Genomic DNA, 22,833 nt, shown 5'->3' on the forward strand with positions numbered 1-22,833 from the left:
GACTGTCGTCAATACTATTTGTTTTTAATGCTGAAAAGATTAAGAAGTCCAGTAGGTGACACAGACAATCAGTAGTCTGTTTCTATTAAGCAAGAATTTACCTAGTATATGTGGCATGTTCAGCATTGTGCTAGTGGGACATAAACCTAAAATATAGCACTATTCAAGAAGTTTGCAACACAGTTGGAAGAACAAGATACATGCACAAACTTTTAGGCAAAATGTAGGCATCCAGAAAGACAAGGTGTGGTATTCCTGAAATGAGGTTAATCACCTCATTTCAACTCGTTTTGTTTGCTCCTGATGTTGGCTACATTGACTCCAGGTTCCCTTTGATTATAATGTTTAGGTAACGGGAACAAAAAAAATATCTGTTATTTCCTAAGTATCTTGTTCCTCTACTGATGCTCCAAATATCTGAGAAGTCATCTTCTCCCTCTGTAATTCCATTATACTACAACACAACACAGAATTTCCTTCTAACCTCAGTGTTTGACAGACTTCAACTTGTCCCTGGATGAAGGCCGTAGCAGGATCTAGGAGAGTTGAGCTAGAGGCCAATTGGAACAAATCACTCCATGCTGTATGCAGCTTCCTACTACTGGATGCTGACAGATGGTTCTTAAACCCAGTTTATGCAACTTGACTCTTCTTCCCTTCAGAAGGGGTTTCCCCTCAGTCCTCAATGCAAAGGTCCCCCATGTGAGCCCATCCCACAATTTTCCCCCAAAATTGTCCATTTTGACTGATCAGAGGCCAACATTAGAATCCCCAGTACAATACAAAAAATTTAGAACCTGACAAACAAAACTGTCCCATCCAACCAAGCTTACCCTCTTTGACTAGCTATAGAAAATTGACAGTGTCCTCAAAAAAGATGTGACCAGGTACTAGCCCATAACCCCTAGGACCTATGATATGGTCCTATCTGAAAACAGGGTCTTTACAGATGTATTTAAGTTAAGGATCTCTGGGTGTCATCACCCAGGGTTTAGCACGGGACCTAAATGTCTCATAAGGGAATTGAAAAAGGATTTAAGGATAATAACACAGAGAAGAAGACCATGTGAAGACAGATTGGGTGATACCTCTACAAGCCAAGGAACACCAAGGATTGCAGACAACCCCCAAAGCTAAGGAAAACACAGAACCTTAGAGTCTCCAGAAGGAATTGACCCTGCCGACACCTGGATTCCAGGACTTCTACTTTCCACGACTGTTGTTTTAAGCCACCACACCTATAGTGATTTTTCACAGCAGCCTTCAAAAACAAATATAGTAATAGTCTCATATTGTCCCCGAAATATACTATCCTTTCTCCCACCCCCATAACTTTGCTTAATTATTCCCCCCCCAACAGAATGGCATGTATCATTCTCATTTTCTCTTATCCTTCCCAGCCTTTAGGACCTCTCTCAGATGCTAATTATTTCAAACAAGTTTCCACAGCTGATCCTAACCACTAATGTTCCTAACCGTTCATCTTGATATGCATAATAAGCTTTCTTCTCCTACTGAAGGTTCCATATTTCCTTAAAGAAATTGAAAGTTCCATGAATACAGTCTTATGGTATTCCTACCTAGCCTTAAACTGATAAGAGCCATACAAAGACAACTTTATTTACTGTATTCCACTGAGTAAGCCAAGAAAATGGGCTTCCCAGGCTGATAGGTCACAGCTGCTGCCCATTGATATCAATAACCAAATATCAGCAATGTTACCGGAGACTCACTCCCCAAATTTTATGAGAGTCCTTATTTAGAATGGAATGAACAATATCCCACCTCATTCTCTAGAGGTACTGCTCAAGGTTCAAATTATCACACCAAAAGCTGTTACTGTCACCTTGTGAAATAAAAGAGGATCCACAGAAGTTTCCCACAGCAAGACTACATAAACCATATAAACCGTGTTACATAATTAGTGATAATGAAGATCACTGATGTTTTAGGTGGCAGTCTGAAGCTGCTGCAGCTGGAATAGGAATTAAAAGGAAGACGAATAGTGAAATAAAATGAAAACAACCAAGTGTTCAATCTTCCTTTGTAATTCAAGCATAAAATAAATATTTTCTCAGAGTGGAATGGCCTTGAACAGATGATTGCAAATTATATTTCCTTCTTTCAGGCCAACCAATGGCTTTAGATAAACATTGTTATTTCCATACTTTCTTGCCTATGAATTTTCAGGACCCTCAAATAGGGACTCATGACTCAAATCCCTGTAAAACTTAGAAGCACTGAGATTTTCCAGGGGAAAGCAGACCTTGCTACAGGGCTGGACATAAAATGGAGTCAGAACTGCCCGGAGGACAAGAGACACTGCAGATGCTTCTCCCTCTGGCCTTTTCTGTTAACAGAATAAGGGATGTCTAGTGACTAAGTGGGTGGGACTGGGAGGACACCTAAGAGACACAATTGAGACACACATTGAGACACAAAATCTTCAAGAAAATTTTCCTGAGTCAATCTTGGGCCAGGACATTGCCTGCCTTGTAATGGAGTGGAATCCATGTGGTTAACAAAAATCTCCTAATATTCTCCAAACCAACAAGTCGCGGCTTCCCATAGTTATCCTGGAATCCCATACTGTGGACATGAGGTGCTGGTGAGGGGAACTAGTGATACTCTATTAGCAACAAGATGAGCTAAGCAAGGATTTCACATCCAGGCTCCACACGTACCACAGAAGCAATTCTCCGATTCATTTGTTCCCCACCCTTCCCCCCTCCCACCTCCTGCCACACCTGCTCCTGAAGAACCTCACCTGATCCATCCAGACAGTTATATTTCTGCCAAGGGCAGATGTTTTATTCTCTGTTTTAACTTGGTCACGTTGAGTTCTCAGTGTTAGAAATAAAAATCAAACACATGCTGCAGAGTGGGTGGGCAGGCAAACCGCTTCTGCCAGAAGAGTGAGTGAGGCAACCTGATTAACAAGCTTGCCTGGGTAGACAGTCCACCTGTTTATATACCTAAGGCAGGGCTATGTCCCTGATTGGAGGATTTGGGGGTTCAATCTATGTGATTGGCTAATTTTAAAATTAGGGCAGGGCAAAGAGGTCTATAATTAAAATGGTTACAGTTGGATCCAATTAAGACTGAATAGTATATTCTAAAAATGGGCTACCAGACTTTCTATTTCTTACATCACGAAAAGAAAGATGCTGTGGTTGTTCTTATCTTGCTTGCTCTCGAATGTGCATGTGCACACATAAGTGCATTCATTTGGGGAGCCAGGTTTGGCTCATTATTTCCTTTTCCATGAATCCACATTCATTTAGTAGATTATTAAGCATCAAAAAACTTTCCTAAGATACTGAGGGGAAAATAGAATAAAATAAGCCATTGGCCTCTTTGTCATTGTGTGTGGTACACAAGGTCCTGTTGCTGGCTCAGTAGTAGGGACAGTACATACATGCAGAGTTGGCAGGATTGAGGACTGGCACAAGCACCAGCCACCATCACCTTTCTGGGTCTCCAGGCCTTTCTGGTGGGCCATCTCTCAGAGACCTACAGTCTTTTCCTGAAATCTATTTTCTATTGTCAACACACAGATCTGAAAATAGTTTTGTATATTCCAGAATTATCTCTCAAGCAGGGCTATACTAGAATCACCTGGGAAATTTAATCCATCCTAAAAACTGATGGCTGGACCCCACCCTAGATATTTTGGTTTAATGGACACAGGATGGTTCTCTGGAATCAGGTGCATTGAAAAATTCCCAGGTGGCTATATATGTGACATAGATTAAGAGAACCTGGAGGGCAGAGAGACTGTCAGACTTACAGCGTTATTTTCAAATGGCACATCCCTATGTAAATTCATATTTGCAAATAGATTTGGAAGGAAAGTGAGACACTAATTCCTCTCATCATAAGTATCTTAACTAACCCTTCTTCTGCTCATTTATTACAACCATCTGCCTTTCAATTATAGCTCAAACCAAATATAAAACTGTTGTAAACAACATTGTTTTACTTCAATTTACTGTCTCAATGGGAAGATGTGATTGTTGGCATTACATTCTATAGTAAAAAGAATATACCGTCCTAAGGGACATCAGAATGTGTCCATAGTACAGTATCCTTAATTCATTTCTTTTTCCCAAATCCAACACTGGAAGGGCCCTAGCTTTCCTATTTCGTGCAACCATCACAGGCTATTTTAATTAGAATAAAGTGTAAGTAATTATTCAAAAAGTTTTATTCTACTAAAAGCAAGAGGCAAATCATTTTTCCTGAAATTGCTGGTGAATAACATCCTGATGTGACATATTGTCATAACTCAAGTGAGGACAAGGCCATTTTATCAGATTTTCCTCTGCCTCATAAAATTCTCCACTCCTTCAGAGCCTACAATTTAATTACAAAAAGAAACTATAAACTATCCTCAGTGCAGAAGGAAGAATTAGCCATCATCTTTATTTATGAATGTTCTAAACAAAGAAGTGGCAAATAGGGATAGTAGATGACTCCCAGGGTCATCTGGGGGTAAAAATAGGGCCACTATATATCAACAGTTGAATTTCCTGGTGGTTTTGTCCATCTACTCTGCCAAAACCCAGTCCTCTCTCAGATAACACTTGAAGAACCCTAGGAGCCTTCGAGGGTTCGGGAACTCCATGCTGGTGTTTGCTTTCATTGTCTGCCCTTCCCTCTGTTCTCCAACTCACTGACCTGATGGTATCTGTTTCAGAGGAATCCAGAGCTGTGAGCTGCACCTGCTAAAGATGAGGGCACAGCTGCCCACACTCAGTGCCAGGCTATTACTCCCAAGGCACAGTCTTTATTCCTGGAGCAGTTGCTACTGAAGAGTTGACCATCAACATCCATAGAGGCTCTAGCTGAATGGCTGTTTCACATATGACTCCTTCTCGAGTCCCCTTGCTCTGAAACCCCATGCATGACTCCATGGATCCTCACTAGAAAACAATACAGTTGAAAAGCATTCGTTCCTTTTAAAATTACCCCTTCTTCAAAATCATGCATGTTCTTCCTCACTTTCTCTAATGAAATTTTTTTTATTGGGAACTCTTGGAGTTCACTGACTTGCCTGGTCCAAACCCTGGGCTTCTGGATGTATTCGCTCATTCATTCATTCAGGGACTATGCTAGATATTAAGGAAACAGTAATGGTGTAGACATATTTAGGCCCCTCCTCACACACTGAGTGCAGTGAGCAAGAGAGCTTGGGGAAGTTCAGGATGCTATGCACAGGCAGAGGACCCAGGCTTCCTCCTCATATTTATGTCATCAAGGAAAGATTCCCAGAGGAAAGAAATAGACTTTAAACTTAAAAGAATGAGCAAAACTAGGCAGACAAGCCAGAGCAAGAGAGTGAGGGTTGGAGGAAGGGATGATTCCAGACATAAAGAACATCATGCATGAAGCCCCAGAGGGTTAGATAGATAGCCCATCAAATTCCAAAAACAGAAACTCACCTACATCAAAAGTGTTAATTCCACACCAACAACTTGTGGTCACAAAATGCTTGGGCTTGATCACTTGAGTTTTTCTTTAATAAACGGTTGATTCAGTAGAGCAAAGGGTCAGAAGAGAATAGGGTTGCCAGATAAAATAGAGAACACCCAGCTAAAGTTGAATTTGAAGTAAATTATGATAATCTTATAGTATAAATAAGTCTCAAAGAATGCTTAGGATATGCTTACACTAAAAATTATTTGCTGTTTATCTGGAATTCTAATTTAGATGGTTGCACTGTATTTTTATTTGCTAAATCTGGCAACTCTACCTCATGAATATGACCACAAACTTGGTCACTTTCACTGGAAAGTCAATTGGAAAAAGAAGAGATAAGATTACTAAAGCAGACGTCAATGGTAAAAACAGAAAAATACGACTTACAGGAGGAAAAAAAAAAAGACTATACCAGACCAAGCCAAGTCTTTCGTCTGAATTCTAAATAACTAAAACCCATGGAGAATGCTCTACAATAACAAGTGGAAGATTAATTGCCAGAAGCACATAAGAGCAGAATTGCAGAGGAAGGTCCCCTAAGATTGAGTCCCTAGTAAGACTGCATCAGTAGTAGCCATCAGCTTGTGCAATGAACTTGATTCCAACAAAAAAGAGCCCTAGTCATCAAGTGATAGGGACAGCCATTCCTGAACTGGTGGTCACACACAAAGTGGGGACCACATTGTAGTTCTTGAGAACTCTGCAGGTTAGAACACGTTGAAGCACATGCATGCTAATCCTTAGGCATCTTGTTGTAGCATATCCCTGTAACATGTTTCATGTGGGCCAGTTTCTAAATCTCTGCCTAATAAGAAAACAGAATAGACTCAAAGACCTACCAAGATGAGGCAAGTAAGTTAACAATGGCTGAAACATCCAGAATGAGGAGGGGAGAAATTTACTGCTTTGTTAGTCTTGACTTGAAGAACAGGAGTTGATGGAGAAGCTAAGTGGGAAGGAAAAAAGTCAAAACTAAAATTTCCTAGACAGGGTTTAGGAAATCTAGGCATCTAATATTTCCATAGGGTTGGCTTTTGAAGAGAGAGAGAAAGGAGGGAATCTGGGAAAGTTTAAGCGATGAATACAGTGAGCACAAAAGAAAGATTAAGAAAAGAGTATTTTTATTTGGTTGCAAAATTCCATCAAATGGTTGACCTTGGTGGATGTGGACGTGCACTAACTTTGAGGACAGATGAGAACAAAACCAATGCATTTCACATGTAGTGAACACCAGATGTTGAAACAAAGTCTCACCAAACCAGACATCTGCTTTCATCTCTAAGAGACACAAGAGAGACACACAACATTTAAAAAAAAAAAAAGATACAAAAACAAGAAACATCAGAAATGACAAAGTAAAAATGCACAGCCCGGCTTTCACATTGGGAGGCACCCTCAGAGGCCACTGGTCATTCATTCCTCATACCCAAGTCTTCAGATTCCTGTGCTTCAACAAGGACCCATTGGTCTGAATTCTTCATGTTCAATCTCAACCTAAAATTATAGTTTGGGGGTCCATCTTTGAAACATTCAAAATTGAAATTCCTAGAAAAATCATAGAACAGAAAATGTTCATTTGAGATACTATAAAAAACATACCTTAGACTGAATAATTTCTAAACAACAGAAGTTTACTATTTACTCTGTAGCCTGGGAAGTCCAAGATCAAGTCATGAGGAAATTTGACATCTGGTGAGGGCCCATTCCTCATAGATATCACCTTCTATGTGTCCTTACAATGCAGAAAAGGCAAATAAGCCCTCTCTGGCCTCTTGTATAGGGCATCAATCCTATTCATAAGGGCTCATCCAGGCTCATCCAGTCTCATGACCTTGTCACGTCCCAAAGGCCTACCTCTTAATACTATAGCACTGGGGCTTAGGTGTCAACATATGGATTGAGGGGTTATATATATATGGCCATATAACATTCCCATCCAATTCCTTGCCCTCTTTCAATGTCCCCTCCCTCTAGTAAACCTAAGTGTGCTCATTCCCCAATTCCAAGATGGAGACAGCCACTTTTTTCCAGAAGAAAGCAAAGTAACAGGTGGGCAGTAGATGTTGATCTTCCCCTCCCAGTTCTTTACATCATGTTAAAACAAAAAGTGGGTTTGCTCATGATGTTTATATAGTACACTTGAATGTCTTTGTTGCTCTGTTTTTGCAGTGCTAGGGATCAAACCCAGGGCTTCTCACATGCTAGGCTAGAATGTATGCTTTTATAGACATGAATAATATATAGTCAGTTGCTGTGGTTCTGGTCAACTAGTTGCTCAGCTACCTTGTCGCGGGCGGTAGAGACGCGGAATCAACACACAGACTCCAGGAGCTGGTGAGAGAACTGGCTGGAGACCCACCTCAGGTCGTTGTCCAGTAGCACAATTTATTTTTGGAATGCATACAATTGTTATAGGGTTTGAGTGGGGCATGCCCGTCAATCATACACAAGCAAGATAGTATCCATAAGCCAATCATCTTATGCCTAATGTAACCGCACTATGAGGATGCTCTAAATATTGTTATCATCAGAAAGGGTCTTTGTCCCTAGGGGAGCAGGTTTCTAAGTTAGAAGTTCCATGCCTGAAGCTCCTGGCTATCAGTTTCCTGGCCTGGCAGCTTGGCAACGCTAACCACAAGTGCTAAGGATGTGGTTTCACTAACTGCTCGCTAGAGCAGAGCATCCCATTCCGTTCCTATCAGGAATAGGCGTTCCTATCAGACGTGAACAAGTGTAGATTCTTCAAGCATCTGAGCTGCTCATAGCTGCTAGCTGCTAGCTGTAAACTGAAAGTTATTCCAACAGTCAGTTCTCTATATCCATAGGTTCCACACCTGCAGATTCACCCCAAATCAAGGTGCAGTCAGGCCTATGATGGTTTCACCTTTACTGAACACATACAAACTTTTTTATTGTCATGATGCCCTAAACAATACAGTATAACAACTATTTACATAGGATTTACATTGTATCAGGTATTATAAGTAATTAGAGATGATTTAAAGTATATGGAACGTTGCATGCAAATACTACACTACTTTATATAAGGGACTTATCATAGTGGATTCTGGTATACTCAAGGGTCCTAAAACTAATCCCTTAGAAATACCAAGGTATGATTGCATATTGCTTTTCTTTCTTTTTTTTTTAATAGAAATAAAAGGTAGAATTTTTCTGGAGACATTAAGAATCATGTAACCAAAAAAAGTTAAACTTTGCTTATACTAAATAATGCACTCTAGAAGTGGGCTATGTTAAAATTATCTCAGATGCTATGCTTTCAGGTAAAATTGTCTGTTGCAAAATGAAGAGTGGCCTTCAAATCAGGTGATTATTTCCCATAAATTTTAAATAAATAACTTCCTTATTTAAAAAACAATATCAAAAATTTCAAAGCCAAAAACACAAAAGAAAATCTACATGCCTACCGACTAGTAACCACTATTAATTAACATGTTGGCATTTAACCTCCTAGATTTCTTCTGTATTGACAACTGTTATAAAAATGAAACCATCCAGTGTTTATTGTTTTTTAACAATTTTACCAATTAACCATATATAGGTGACATTTTCACAGAATTAGGTATTCTTCTAAAACACATAGATAAGTGCCACAAAATATTTTATTGTTGACCTCATGTGGAAATGCACTAAATCTAAGGACCAATAATCTGAGGATAATAATAAATTGTTTTTTTTAAATGAATGTGCCTTAATTTTAATTTTTTACCAAACCTTTTATTGCCTTTCTCTTTTTCTCGTTTCTTCCCCTTCCTTCCTCCCTGCCTCCCCACCTCACCATAAACAATAATAAACATAACACCCTGTAGCTAAATCTTCATATCTCATTTTTTCGTTCACATAAGTTTCCACAAATGTAATTGCTAGATTGTGGGGAATGTACTATGCTTTTTTTTTTAACCTATCTGCTTTTCTCCTGAATTTTTTTAGAAATCAGCAAGAGTTCTACACAGCCCTTTTCAGTGATGTGTGCAATTTACATGCATATCCCTTCTAGTTTATAGTGACTGATCGCATTCTATTAAGAAGCAGATGTCAAGCACAAGTGTAATTAGTTTTTTTAAAAAAAATCAGAGTCATTGTAACTCTTATGCTGACAGCTTCAGTCACTTCCAGTTCACAAAAATTATATCACAAAATGAAGCTATTCCATAGTAATATTTTACATAGTAAAATCAAAAAGGAGCTAATTTTTGCGCAAAGCAATGTGGAAAATTATCTTATTCTTAAATCTAAAGCCAATGATCTGCAGATACAGACAACAACAGGAATGAATCTCATAGGCTTTATTTTAAGCAAAAGAAGACAGAGCCTCATAAGTACATAGTTATGATTTCACTTATGTAAAATTCAAGGATAAGCATAACTTATAGAGAAAGGTGAGATTCAGAATGCTGGTTACCTCATGGGGTCAGGGAAGATATCATTGGTTAGAAATTAGCCCAAAACAACCTTGTTGTGTCCTAGAGATACCTGTTGATCTAGAAAACAGTTACATAGGTGTATGTTGAAAAGTTTTGAAGGGTACATGTAAAACATTGAACCATACACTTTACACTTAAAATTTGTGTATTTTTACTTTGTATATTTTACAATTGTATGTTATAAGTCAATTTGTGTGTGTGTGTGTGTGTGTGTGTGTGTGTGCTGGAATTAAACCTAGGACCTCAAGCATGTTAAGCATATGCTCTACCACAGAATCACATCCATAGACCATGCTTAATTTTTTTAAAATAAAAATATTCAAGGTATAAATCAATGGTTTATATTTTATTTTTCCAGGGCTGCATAAAAGAATACCACAAAATGGGTAGCTAAAAACAACAAAATGTTATCTGGAGGCTCAAAGTCCAAAATCAAGTTGTCAGTTCCCTCTAAAATCTGGGGTGGAACCCTTCCTTAACTCTTCCTACCATTTTATAAGGCATTTCAAATAAATAAACGCACAACTCAATAATCTCCACGTGATTTGCTGACCATCTTTTGTGTGTCTTGGTTTATAGACACATCACTCCTATAGCCCATCTTCATATGATCATAATCTTATAAGGACACAGTCATATTGGATTAAGGGTTCAACCTATTTCCATGTGACCTCATCTAATTAAATCTACAATAACCCTATATTCTGAAGTCCTGACATAGTTGGGGGGATAATATTTAACCAATAACATTTTATAATCTCATGCTTAAGTTCTCTCTCAAAAGTCTGAGTTCTGCAAAAGGAACCAAAAGCAAGAAAGTAGCTACTTGGATATATACCAGTCAACAGTGAACAGACTGCAAGGAGATCATCAGGACAGCAGAACTGTTCCTAGTTTCCAGAATATGTATCAAGAGGGAGGAAAGACACTTGGAAACAAATCACACCAGGCAAATTTTAAGATATCAAGAGATAGCACACTTAAGTAGGAAGGTAGTGTATTACTTCTGGAATCTTACTCTACGTTATGCTCGTTGTTTTCCCAGTACCCAGCCAGTTGGCCACCTCAAAGGAAGATTTTGGCAGGGAAGAAAATAGAATTAAAGAATGTGCCTCTCTAAGTTTTGTGTTCCAGACTAGAGAGGAGATTAGGGATGTAGACACAACGTCTTGGGCAAAGATTTGAAAGGCGGATATTAACTCTGTCTATTAGATGTAAGAAGGATTCTGTCAGTCTTGGATCAGAAGATAAACAAGGAGAGGGTCTTGTTTTCTTATTTCCAGCAGAGCCACTTGAGGGAGGGGTTTAGATACCAGAATGGGAATAATTACAGTAGAAGGGACCAGGGACAACCTCACAGATACTTCTGTGTCTCAAGTGTGGCCTATGGTGTGTCATCAACAGTTAGAGCTTCAGGGACCATGTGGACTGCCAAGAGTCACCAAAACAGGGATCTACAAAAGCCTTTACCTATACACAGTGAAAAAGAAAAAAAGTGATGCATTAAATTTATAACTAAATCTGACATAGTTCATCCCCATTTATAAGACATTTCGAATAAATAAATGCACAAATCAGAAAAATATATCCTTCATCAGATCAGACATTCTAATTTTTGATTGAGACATCATAATCAGCTAAAAAGTCCAGCAAAAAGAAAAATTATTCAATGGTTCTAAGGTCATTAAGAGGGACCATGTCCTAGACCATTTTGTGTTGTTATAACAAAACACCTGAAGTTGGGTGCTTTATAGAAAAAGGTTTATTTAGTTCACAGTTTGGGAAGTTGAAAGTCTAAGATGGAGCAGCTAACTAAAGTACTTTTAGAAGAAGCAGGAATACATATACATCTTTATACAAATTAATGCTGTATTTAACATTAATGTCTGTGTTCATTTGATATGTTCTTTGTTCAGTAAATTCTACTTACCCATTTTAGGACCAATATATATTCTGTCTTTCCCCTAAATTTTTAGATGACCCTAATTTCTGATTCTAAGTTTGGAAAGTCTGATCCGACAAGGGAGATTTTTTTTCTGATTTATGAATATATATATATATATATATATATATATATATATATATATATATAGTCTCATAAATGAGAATCAATTATGTTAGATTTAGTTATTTGTTATATTAAAAAGAATAAAATTATATGAAATTGGGTCCAGGCTAAAAAAAAAATTCCAGGACATAGGGTCAACATACTAGGAAAACGGGGTTTGGGAGATGAGAGAGCAGCAGTCCTCTGGAAACTGTCCCTTGGTTCTGGCAGTGCAGGAATTCACTTTAGGAAAATTGATCATTCAGAGTGCAGGGTCCAGCTCCGCATCATGTGCCAAGGAAGACCTAACTGTCATCTGGTGATGATAATGAGAACAGAACGATTCCACAGACTGAAGCAAAGCATTTGCTGGGATCCAATTTCCTCTAACTGCATTCATACAGCCCCTGATCTGCTGTCAGCAGTTCCCTACGTGCCCCCTCTGTCCTAAGCACACTTGTGCTGTTCCGTGGATGTCTGGAGTTTCTTTCCAACAGACAACTTTTTTGCATGTTTGTCGATTCTGTTAGTTCCATCTTATGCCTTGCATCTCAAATTAATTCATCAGCAGGAGAACATTTTGGCCAGAGCAAGATAGTGAATATTTCCATTTCTAAATTGCAGGAAATCATACCAAAAAATAAATGTGATTTCCATTCAGTGATGTCTCTCCACTTATGCATTTAATTTTTTAAATAAAGAATAAATAAAAAAGAATAAGTAAGCTGATTTCTTGAGGGTAAAAGCATGACCCTCATAACTTTTAGTTAGGAGGTAATCATTTGAAAATAATTGAAATATATCATTTAAACCCAATAAAGTTGATCTGACGACATCTAATAAGACATGTTTTATATGTGTGTAGATGAGGAACTTGAGTCACAAAGAGCTTATGACCATTTTTATCAAACTTGAATATGTATCAGAATCATGTAGGACACATGTTAACAAATGAAACTCCTTGACTCCAGCATCTGAGATGATTTTCAGTGGGTCTGCAGGGAAGGACCAGGAATCTACATGTGGAGTATATAGTATGCATATTTAACAATCACCTCGGGTGATTCTGAAGCAGGTGATATCCATAATGTACTGTGAAAATACAATGAAACCCTCCCTGGAATCCCAGAGATAGGAATGACAGAGTCTCAGCTCAGACTTTCAACAATGAGAAGAGATGTAAGAAAGGTAGTTGAGATGTGAGAAAGGGCAAGTGAGGTGCAAAGAAGGGCAGGTAGAGTGCAAAGAAGGCAGGCGAGGTGTAAGGAAGTCAGGGGAGGCACAAGGAAGACATCCTGTGCCTGCCTTTGGCATGACTCTCCCTCTCTACTCTTCCCCTCACTGTCCGGCTACTTCCACTTGCTCTGAAAGCCTTCTAAGTTAATGATTATAGCAGAATTAAAGTCTGTATTTTAAGTTGACAACTGTTTAATAATTTTTCATTACTTTATTAACACACAATAATTGTACCTAATAATGTGATAGCTCTGCACATGCATATGGCATATGCAGGCCAAATCTAACCCCCGTTTATCACCAACTCCCTTCCCTCTAGTAATCACTAGCCTGTATTCAGGTTGACATTCTTTTAAATGGAATCAAACTCAAATGGCACAAGGCAAAATATACTCCAAAACAGAGTTAGATGATTTGGACCTCAGAATAAATATTAGATACTTTATTATCTTCATTTCAGAAAAGATTGAAATGAGGCTATAGTTAATGTGTCTAACACCATATAGCAAGAAAAAACAAGAGCCATACTCCATACAACCCTCCTCCTTCCCTAAGAATGCAGATATGATGGCTCAGCTCTTCTTACCTGAAGCTTTTTTTTACCACCAAATACATCCAAGTTGTCTCCTAAGCCTTTCATTAGTTGGTCAGTGATATTTATTTCACATCCACAGGATGTAGGAGGTAAAATACAGAAACTAACACAAAGATCCAGCATCTTCTGTGTTCTTGGGCCGCAGAGGGCCTTTCATTTGTACCACTTTACTGCTCCATTTCTTTAGAGAAACACCTGCCCTTCTGAACAGAGTTAACAGTGGGTTATAATAAAACATCTTCAAAATTGCTTCCTGAATATATCTGGTTTTTCCAAAGAGCAATATGGTCTAGGGAGTATTTAGGGAGTATGGTAGGTTAAATAGTGACCCTCCTAAATCCATGTGTTGTATCCCTTACCCCAGTGTGACTGTATTTGGAGACAGTGGCTTTAAGGGAGTAATTGTGGTTAAATAAGTCATGAGCAGAGAGTCTTAATCCTATGGAACTGATGGTCCTTATCACCAGAGATCCCCTCACCTCCCACCACGCACACAGAGATGGGCCATGTGCAGACATAATGAGAAGGTGATAGTCTGCAAGCAGGCAGAGAGGCCTCACCAGAAACTGAATTTGTTGGCCCATGGATCTTGAACTTGCAGGCTCCAGTACTGTTAGGAAAAAATACCTTCTGTTTAAGCCACTTTGCTGTGGCATTTTATTACTGCAGCCCTACAAAATAATACAAAGTGATATTTAACGCAATCTAAAAGCAGAACCAGGAATCTTCTTGGAAAATAGAATTTTCATTTGCAACGTATTGAGCCCCACTGAAAAATTCAGAGCCCTTGAAGAGTCCTTGTGAGGGACATACTCAGTAACCCTAATATGTAACATTCTCTCTAGAGCTAACCCTACTACCCTCCTTCACTACCTCAGTGCTAACCCCTTTTTTGTTGGTACAAAAAGGCTATTAGAAAGAAATGGGAATTTTCCAGAAGTCTGAGGTCACAGCCTATGGAGAACATTTTGGCTTTTTTCACTCCTTCATGAGAGGGAGATAAAAGATGCTTGTCAAATGTAGTTCTACCAGCACTCTGTGGTCTCCTGGGTATCTCCTAAATACTTTCTAGCAGTTTACCAGGTCTTAAACCATCCAACCCAAATCCTAAAACATTTATTATCTTCTGCTATATTGATATTTGCATTGATGGTGCAAAAGCAATAGAAAGTAAAATCACTAGTGCACAAGTACAAATCAAGGCAGGGGCACTAAGTTACCTTCACCTCCACACACTCACAGGAAGAGGGAAAAGGGGTTTATAAGAGAATGTCCTAATAAAACAATAAAGATTATTTTGAATATCTTCAATGAGCAACATTTTTTAAAAAATATTCTACGAGAAAATAGGAAGTACATTGTATAGTAAGTGCCAGGGAAAGAACTTTGTGATGGAGCTGTGAGTTGTAGTTACTGTTTTCTTTCTTTCTTTCTTTCTTTCTTTCTTTCTTTCTTTCTTTCTTTCTTTCTTTCTTTCTTTCTTTCTTTTTTTGTATCACAATTCTTATTACATATAGTTACTATTTTCCAGGAATACTGCATTCATTTTTTATTGCAAAAATAAAAAACTGACATGAACATGATGGCTTAAATCAACACAAATGGATTATAAGACATTTTTGAAGGTCAGAAGTCCAACCTGGGTCTCATGAGGCTAAAATCAATGTGTCGGCAGGACTGTGTTCTTCTAGAGTCTCCATGATCAGATGGTTCATTCCCTGCTTTTTCCATCTTCTGAAGGCTTCCTAAATACCTTGGCTCATGGCCCCTTCCTCCTTCAAAAGACAGAAGCATAGCATCCTCAGATCTACTACCTCTCACATTTACCAATAAGGACTCTGGTTATTACAACAGGCCAACCCAGGTAAACCAGGATAATATCCCTCTCTTTAAAAAAAATCCTTAACTGAACTTTATCTGAATGACCCTTTTGCCATGTGAGGTAAATGGGTTCCAGATTAGGACATCGACATTATTCTGCTCATCACAAACACCATTTTCACTTAAAAGAATGAAAAATAGACAATCTACAGTTGTTCAGACTTGGGTTATTACCAAATGTTTCCAAAGTCAACAAAATAAACCTATAACTTTTAGGAAAACAGCTCATAATTTGTGTTACCAAAGATAAAAATTCAAGTTTTCAAGGGAAAATTAGAGTTTGGGGAAATCTGTGTCACCACAATGAACTTGACAGCTTCTTGATCCCCAAAGACTTTTCTAATGAAATTAACAGTATGATCTTCTTTTTAGACATGAAATATGTCCACATCTGAAGTATCTGAGTAATTAAACATTTTTCTAATGATCACTGTGTGATATTGCAAAACCAAGCCTAGATAAAAGATTACTCAACATGTACAATGGGCTAATGGATTTGGATATGACTGAGCGTGAAATGTTCACAGTGCGGCTTTAGATTCTACATTGTAACCAACACTACTTGTTAAATTTTGATGTAACAGTGAAAAATTAAGCCATCATTTGAAAGGCTATCAAAATATACCTCCCTTTCTAATTGTGTACCTATGTTGGGCTGTATTTTCTTTGTATACCTTAATGTTAAAATTTCACAGCAAATTGAAAGCAGAATAACTTAAGAATCCAGTTCTTATCTAGTAAGTCAGACATGAAGGATATTTTCAAAAATGAAAGTTAGTGCTGCTCTTCTCTCTGACTTTGAAGACATATAGTTATTTTTTATTTAAAAATTGTTGTATTTTGCCAGATGCAGTGGCATGTACCTCTAATCTCAGCAGCTCAGAAGGCTGAGGCAGGAGAATTGCAAGTTCAAAGCCAACCTCATCAACTTAGCAAGAACCTCAGCAACTTAGTGAGACCGTATCTCAAAATAAAAAGTAAAACAGGGCTGTGGATGTGGCTCAGTGGATAAGCATCCTGGATTCAATTCCTGGTACCAAATAAATAAATAAATAAATAAGGCCTGGGGTCATAGGTTGTAGATGAATGGTAGAGTGCTTGCCTAGCATGTGTAAGGCACTGGGTTCAATCCTCACCACCAGATAAAAATAAATAAAATACAGGTATTGTGTTCATCTACAACTAAAAAAATGAAAGAAGGAAAAATTTTTGCTGGGATCCCCTCTCCCTGGGTATAAGACAGTGAGAAGATGATTCTAGTTGTATTTTTCAGTCACTTGGCCCCATCATTTGGGCCCCCATTGGTGATCTCTATCTACCCTATCATCTCCTCTGTATTCTATGGGCATGGGATTGAATCGGTGTTGGTGGAGTCATGTTGGTTCTCCCCATGTAGCCACTGCCACCTCCTCCTGCCTTAGTGGTGTTTCTCACCCAGGATGAGTATGACAAGGACATGAGTAACTGGTCCTCTAAAGGAAGATGATTTCAGTTAGGCCAGACAGCTATGTTTTACAGCCTCTGAGATCCAAACACCAAAAGATGTGTTTCTTCTACAAAGGAAAGAATTAGCTCTCCATTCATGGAACCCAGCAGCATTGAAGAAATTGTAGACATTGATGCTCAGATAAGGTGTGCCATGAGTGGGCTAATTGCTAATGCTGACTTTAATTGATGAAGTCATAGTGGAATCACAGGACCATTGATTCACGTATGGTGAGACAATGATAGTGGAGTGTGACCCAGGCTATTTTCAGACTGGCACTGTAGTCTGGAGAACAGGCAGATCCAGGTATGCCTCATCTTTTTGGAACAGAATTGTTATTTGAAGCAGCTAATGAAAAGGGCCCCAGCTATTTCATATAGATCATCTGAAACCTTTGCACAGTGTGATGCTCCAACAACTGGCTCTTCTGAGGTTGCCCAGAGCTCCTTGCAAGAAGTTTACAAGTCTATGGCACTGAAAGAAATCATCAAATCTTTTCATCCTCAAACAAATAATAGACAAGAAACTAAATGCAATTAACATAGTAGCCTCAGTACAGTTTCCACCCCAGCACAACAAATGAAGAGCCTGAAGAGGCAGAGACCAGCAAGAGAAGTGGGAGGATCCTGGATCCTATTAGGACTATCATCCTAAGGACCATGTTAGTTAAAAACCACAAATGCAGAGCTGATGTAGGAAATGTAAAGAAGTGCATTGTTAGCCACAGAGGGGTGCGCGTAGAGCAATCACTAATATTGCAGTGGCCCATTTCTTTGCCACACACTCTGATGTTATCTGAAGGTCACCAGAGCTTCTGACTTCTTTCAATAAAAATAAAGATTACTGATTGGAAAATCTTATGATCCATGATTCTCTTGATCCTTTTTCCTGGAATGCCTGAATCTGGCAGTTAATATCTTAGCCATTTAGGTGTGGCTTTTCTTAAGAATTTAAAATGCCAGGTAAAGGTTAAGAAAACAGAAGGCAAGTTTGCAAAGGACAAGTTAACCAATTAGCCAGCTTCAATCCCAGAGGAAGCCCCAAAGTGAAAAGGGGTATGGGATTAAAGGCAAGACCAAGACCCACCTTCTGCATCAGGTCTGCATCAGGTCCCTCCAGCTACTAATCTGGCTGGTAAGAGAGACTGGAACTTTAAAATTGGAACTTTGATCTTTACAGATTCTTAGTACTCAGAAGATCTGGAAAGTTACTGAATCTATCCAAGACAACTTGAGGGAATCTGTTAGCAAGTGAATGTGAAGTTGGGAAACTGTACCTATAATCATCCTTACTTCTGACACCAATTGCAGAGTTCAGAGATCCCTCAGACCACCATCATTTCTGGCACCAATTATAGGTTCTAACCACCCTCAAGCAACAATAAATATTGGCAAGGATGTGGTGAAAAAAGGCATACTCATACATTGCTGGTAAGACTGCAAATTGGTGCAACCACTATGGAAAACAGTATGGAGGTTCCTCAGAAACCTTAGAATGGAACAACCACTTGACCCAGCTATACCACTCCTTGGTTTATACCCAAAGGACTTAAAATCAGCATACTATAGTGTTGCAGCCATGTAATGTTTATAGCAGCTCAATTCACAATAGCTAGACTATGGAACCAACCTAGGTATTGCTCAATAGATGAATGGATAAAGAAAATGTGGTGTATATACTCAATAGAATATTATTCAGCTTTAAAGAAGAGTAAAATTATGGCATTTACCAATAAATGGTTGGAGTTGGAGAATATCATGCTAAGTGAAAAAAGCCAATCCCACAAAACCAAAGGCCAAATGTTTTCTCTAATATGAGATGCTAATTCACAATAAGGTGGGTGGCACTAGGGAAGAATAGTGTTTCCTTAGATTAGATAGATAGAGGAATGTGATAGGACAGGAAGAGAGGGGATGTGGGGATAGGAAAGATAGTAGAATGAAACAGACATTATTACTGTATGTATATATGTGACTACATGACCAATATGATTCTGCAATATGTATACTCAGAAAAATGAGAAATTATATCCCATCCATGTATAATATATCAAAGTGCACAAATGCATTCTACTGTCATGTATAACGAAAACAAATAAAAAATGTTTTTTAAAAAAAGAAAGGCTATAAGACTCTAAGCAAAAAGAAAAACAAATATTTTGGTCTTCATAATAAATAGGTTGACAACATTTAGAATTACCTTACCTCTTACTTTTCTATAGAACACAGGAAATAATCATCATTAATTATAAGGAGTTCATTCATTAAATGTGGCCCAATGTTAATGGTTACTGTGGTTTGAATATTCATGTCCTCTCCAAATTCCACTGGATTCTATTAATTCCCAATGCAAATTGTATTGAGAGATAGGGCCTTTAGGGGGTGACTTAGTAATGAGGTTTTCTCACTTGTGAATGGGATTAAGGCCCTTGTTTAAAAAAAAGATTTTTAAAAAAGGCACTTCTGGCTACCCTTTTCTCTTCTGCCTTCAACCATGTTTTCCAGAAGACACAGTATGAAGGAGCCATCTTAGAAAGAGTGAGCATCTCTCACCACACATAAAACCTGTGGCATCTTGAGCCTGGGCTTTTCAGCTTCCATAATTATGAAAAAATAAATTTCCATCATTTATAAATTACCAGTCTTGGTAATTCTATTTTTTTTAATAAAAGCACAAAACAGACTAAGACAATGGTCATGAGAGTAAGTACATTTTTATTAAAGCTCAATGTCTTCCCCCTTCCAAGACCCCAGAGCCTTTGTCCTATCTTCTTTTCTAATAATATCAGTGACACATGTTTCATATCTAAATATTTAAAGGTCAGAGTTCTACCTTATCCCAATTCCCCATCAGAGAGAAACTTGTCAGCTTAATAGACACTATGCATTATGTAATGAGTTAATACCATTCCAAAGATGATAGAGCACATGTCAGCAATATATTCTACACTGAAGCCAAATTCAAGAAATGTCTATCCTCTGGGGTTAGGATTGTACTGGATCTGCCACATGATGCATTGCATACTTCTAGTTATGTGTCATCTCTTGAGGTGTATGACATTAATCTTTAGTATTTGGTAAGTGATGTTCTAAAATGTATATTAATTCTCAACATATTATATGTGGGAAATTTGGCCAATAAAAGTATAAAACCTGAAAGCTTACTTTTACTCAGCTTTGGCAAATGACATTCTAAACACAAAATAATCAATCAACTGACTAATCAGAATAGGAACTTCTTTCCTTATTCTGTATTCAAGAGTGTAGGAATGTTATCATATGAACAGTGTTTTAACTGGCATGTTAGCATCATACCATCTTATATACTCTGTTCTTCTGTGCAAGAGGTGAGCCAATGTCAGATGTTTTATAAATCTGAGGCTAAAAGGAAGAAGTCAACCTTACTCATATAAGAGGAAAGTAAATTGGCTTGTAGAAAACCTGCTCTCAGCCCTCGACCAACTGCAGAGGCCAATCCTGAACACCATCACAAAGCAAGCTTGCCATTGGCTTTCCCCAGGCACTCATACCATTGTCAAAATGACCAAAGGCAAGCCTGACACCAGGAAGGACAGACGAGGAAGAATATGGAGACATGGACTGACCACATCAGTCCCTTAGTACCTCATGTCCACCTCTAATGTGCCATATTAGTTTTCAAGAGCTATCACAACAAAGTACCATAACCTAGTAGACTAAAACACAGAAATTTATTGTCACATTGTTTTGGAGCCTGCAAATATGAGCAGACATCTCTTCTATACCTCTTTCCTGGTTTCTGGTAGTTATCATTCCTTGGCTCATAGGTGTATCACCCAGATCTTTTCCTTCATCATCACATGATGCTCTCTCTGCATGTGTCTATCCAGAGTTCCCCTTGGTGTAGGGACATTGGTGCTATTGGATTAGGGTCCTACCCAAATAACTTCACCTTAACTTTATCATCTACAAAGACCCTATTTCCAAATAAGATCCCATTCACAGGTACTGGCAGTCAAAACTTCCACATTTTCTGGAAGGACACAACTCAATTCAACCCCAAATATTCAGGGTATAAATATCTCTAGAACAAAGCTGCAATGACTCAATTTAGAATCTAAGCATTCCCTTTTTACAAAATATAAATTGCTAAAATCCAAGAAGGATCCTTAGTCCAATCAACACGGACCTTCATAGAGAAGGAAGAAAAAGATGAAGAGAAGGAGGTTTTCCCTCAGAGGCAAACCCTAAGAAAAAAGAAGGAGAGAAGGGGTCAGAGCATTGGTTCCTTTTTTAGTAACAGGGATTAAATTCAGGGTTTCTTAACCACTGAGCCACATCCCCAGCACTATTTTGCATTTTATTTGTGCCTCACTTTTACTCACTTTGAACTTGGAATCCTTCCAAACCGCTTTGAACTTGCCTCAACCTCCTGAACCACTGTGATTATAGGCATGCACCACTCTACCCAGTCAGAGTGTTGGTTCTTTAAGGTACAATTATTGGCTGTCTGGTAATACATAGCCTAATCAATGCCTCAGGCAGGTGAACATTCTTGGAAATGCACTAAATTTAAATGACAACATCAGAGAAGATATTGCCCATTTCAAATCACACACAAAAAAACATTTTATATTTTTTTAAAATTGCAATTGCCAAAGCATTTTATTTTTTTATTGCAATGACTAGCAAGGATATGTATAATTTTTATGCTACTCCTGGGCCTATTTTCCTCATTTCTGTCCTTCACTCTTTTCCTGTCCTGCTTTTTATTTCAGGAGGCTGACTGCTGGCTTTGTGTCTCAGGCTCATATGTCAACTGGATTCTTGCAGAGTCAGGCCAATGGAACATATTGAGAGGACATGGAAGAGATGAAAGAGTTGGAGAAAGAGAGAAGCCTTCCTCACTCCTCCTTAGTTGGCTTCACTTGTAGTAGCTGTATCACCTACATGACTCAAGTTTCCTGTGGACAAGTCGAACTTCTCGTAGGTGACTTTAGACTCTGAGTGTACTAATATCCCTCCTTTGTCCTTCCAGCCAAAGCATTAGTGATTTCTCTGGACTGCTTCACTGACCTCTATTTGGAACCAATTCCCTGAATTAAATGCCCCCTGTTAGAATCTGCTCCACTAAAAGAAATATATATCTGATTCCAGGGATATAGAAGGTACAGGATATAAACCTGGAATATCTTTTGAGTCTAGTATGTAAAGAAACATTCAAAGAATCATGAAGGACATGTCAAAAGGACACAAAAGCCAGCGTTGGCTCCCATAGGCCAAAGTAGGGACAATTTAATTACATAATAATGACAGTAATAGATACAACCAATTAAACAAATTAAGAAACTGAAAGATGTGGGCTGAGTTTGTGGCTCAGTGGTAGAACACTTGCCTAAATGTGTGAGGTCCAGGGGTCAATCTCAGCATAGCAAAAGAGAAAAACAAAATAAAAACAAAAACAAGAGTTGTACTGATATGAATAAATATATGAATTGAAAGTTTAATGAGGAACAGGATGTTTACATATAACTCTCCCTCAATTACTTATTAACTACAAAGGGAGAGAGATTAACTTTACAGTGGAGAAACCTAGTAGATATTACCTTAAGAAAGTGATCAAACTGAAAATTATCAAGAATGGGACAAATCAAAAGCATATTTCATCCCAGAAGCTTGGGAGG

This window comes from Spermophilus citellus (genome assembly GCF_964194105.1).
Source record: "Spermophilus citellus genome assembly, chromosome: 7".
NCBI lineage: Eukaryota > Metazoa > Chordata > Mammalia > Rodentia > Sciuridae > Spermophilus > Spermophilus citellus.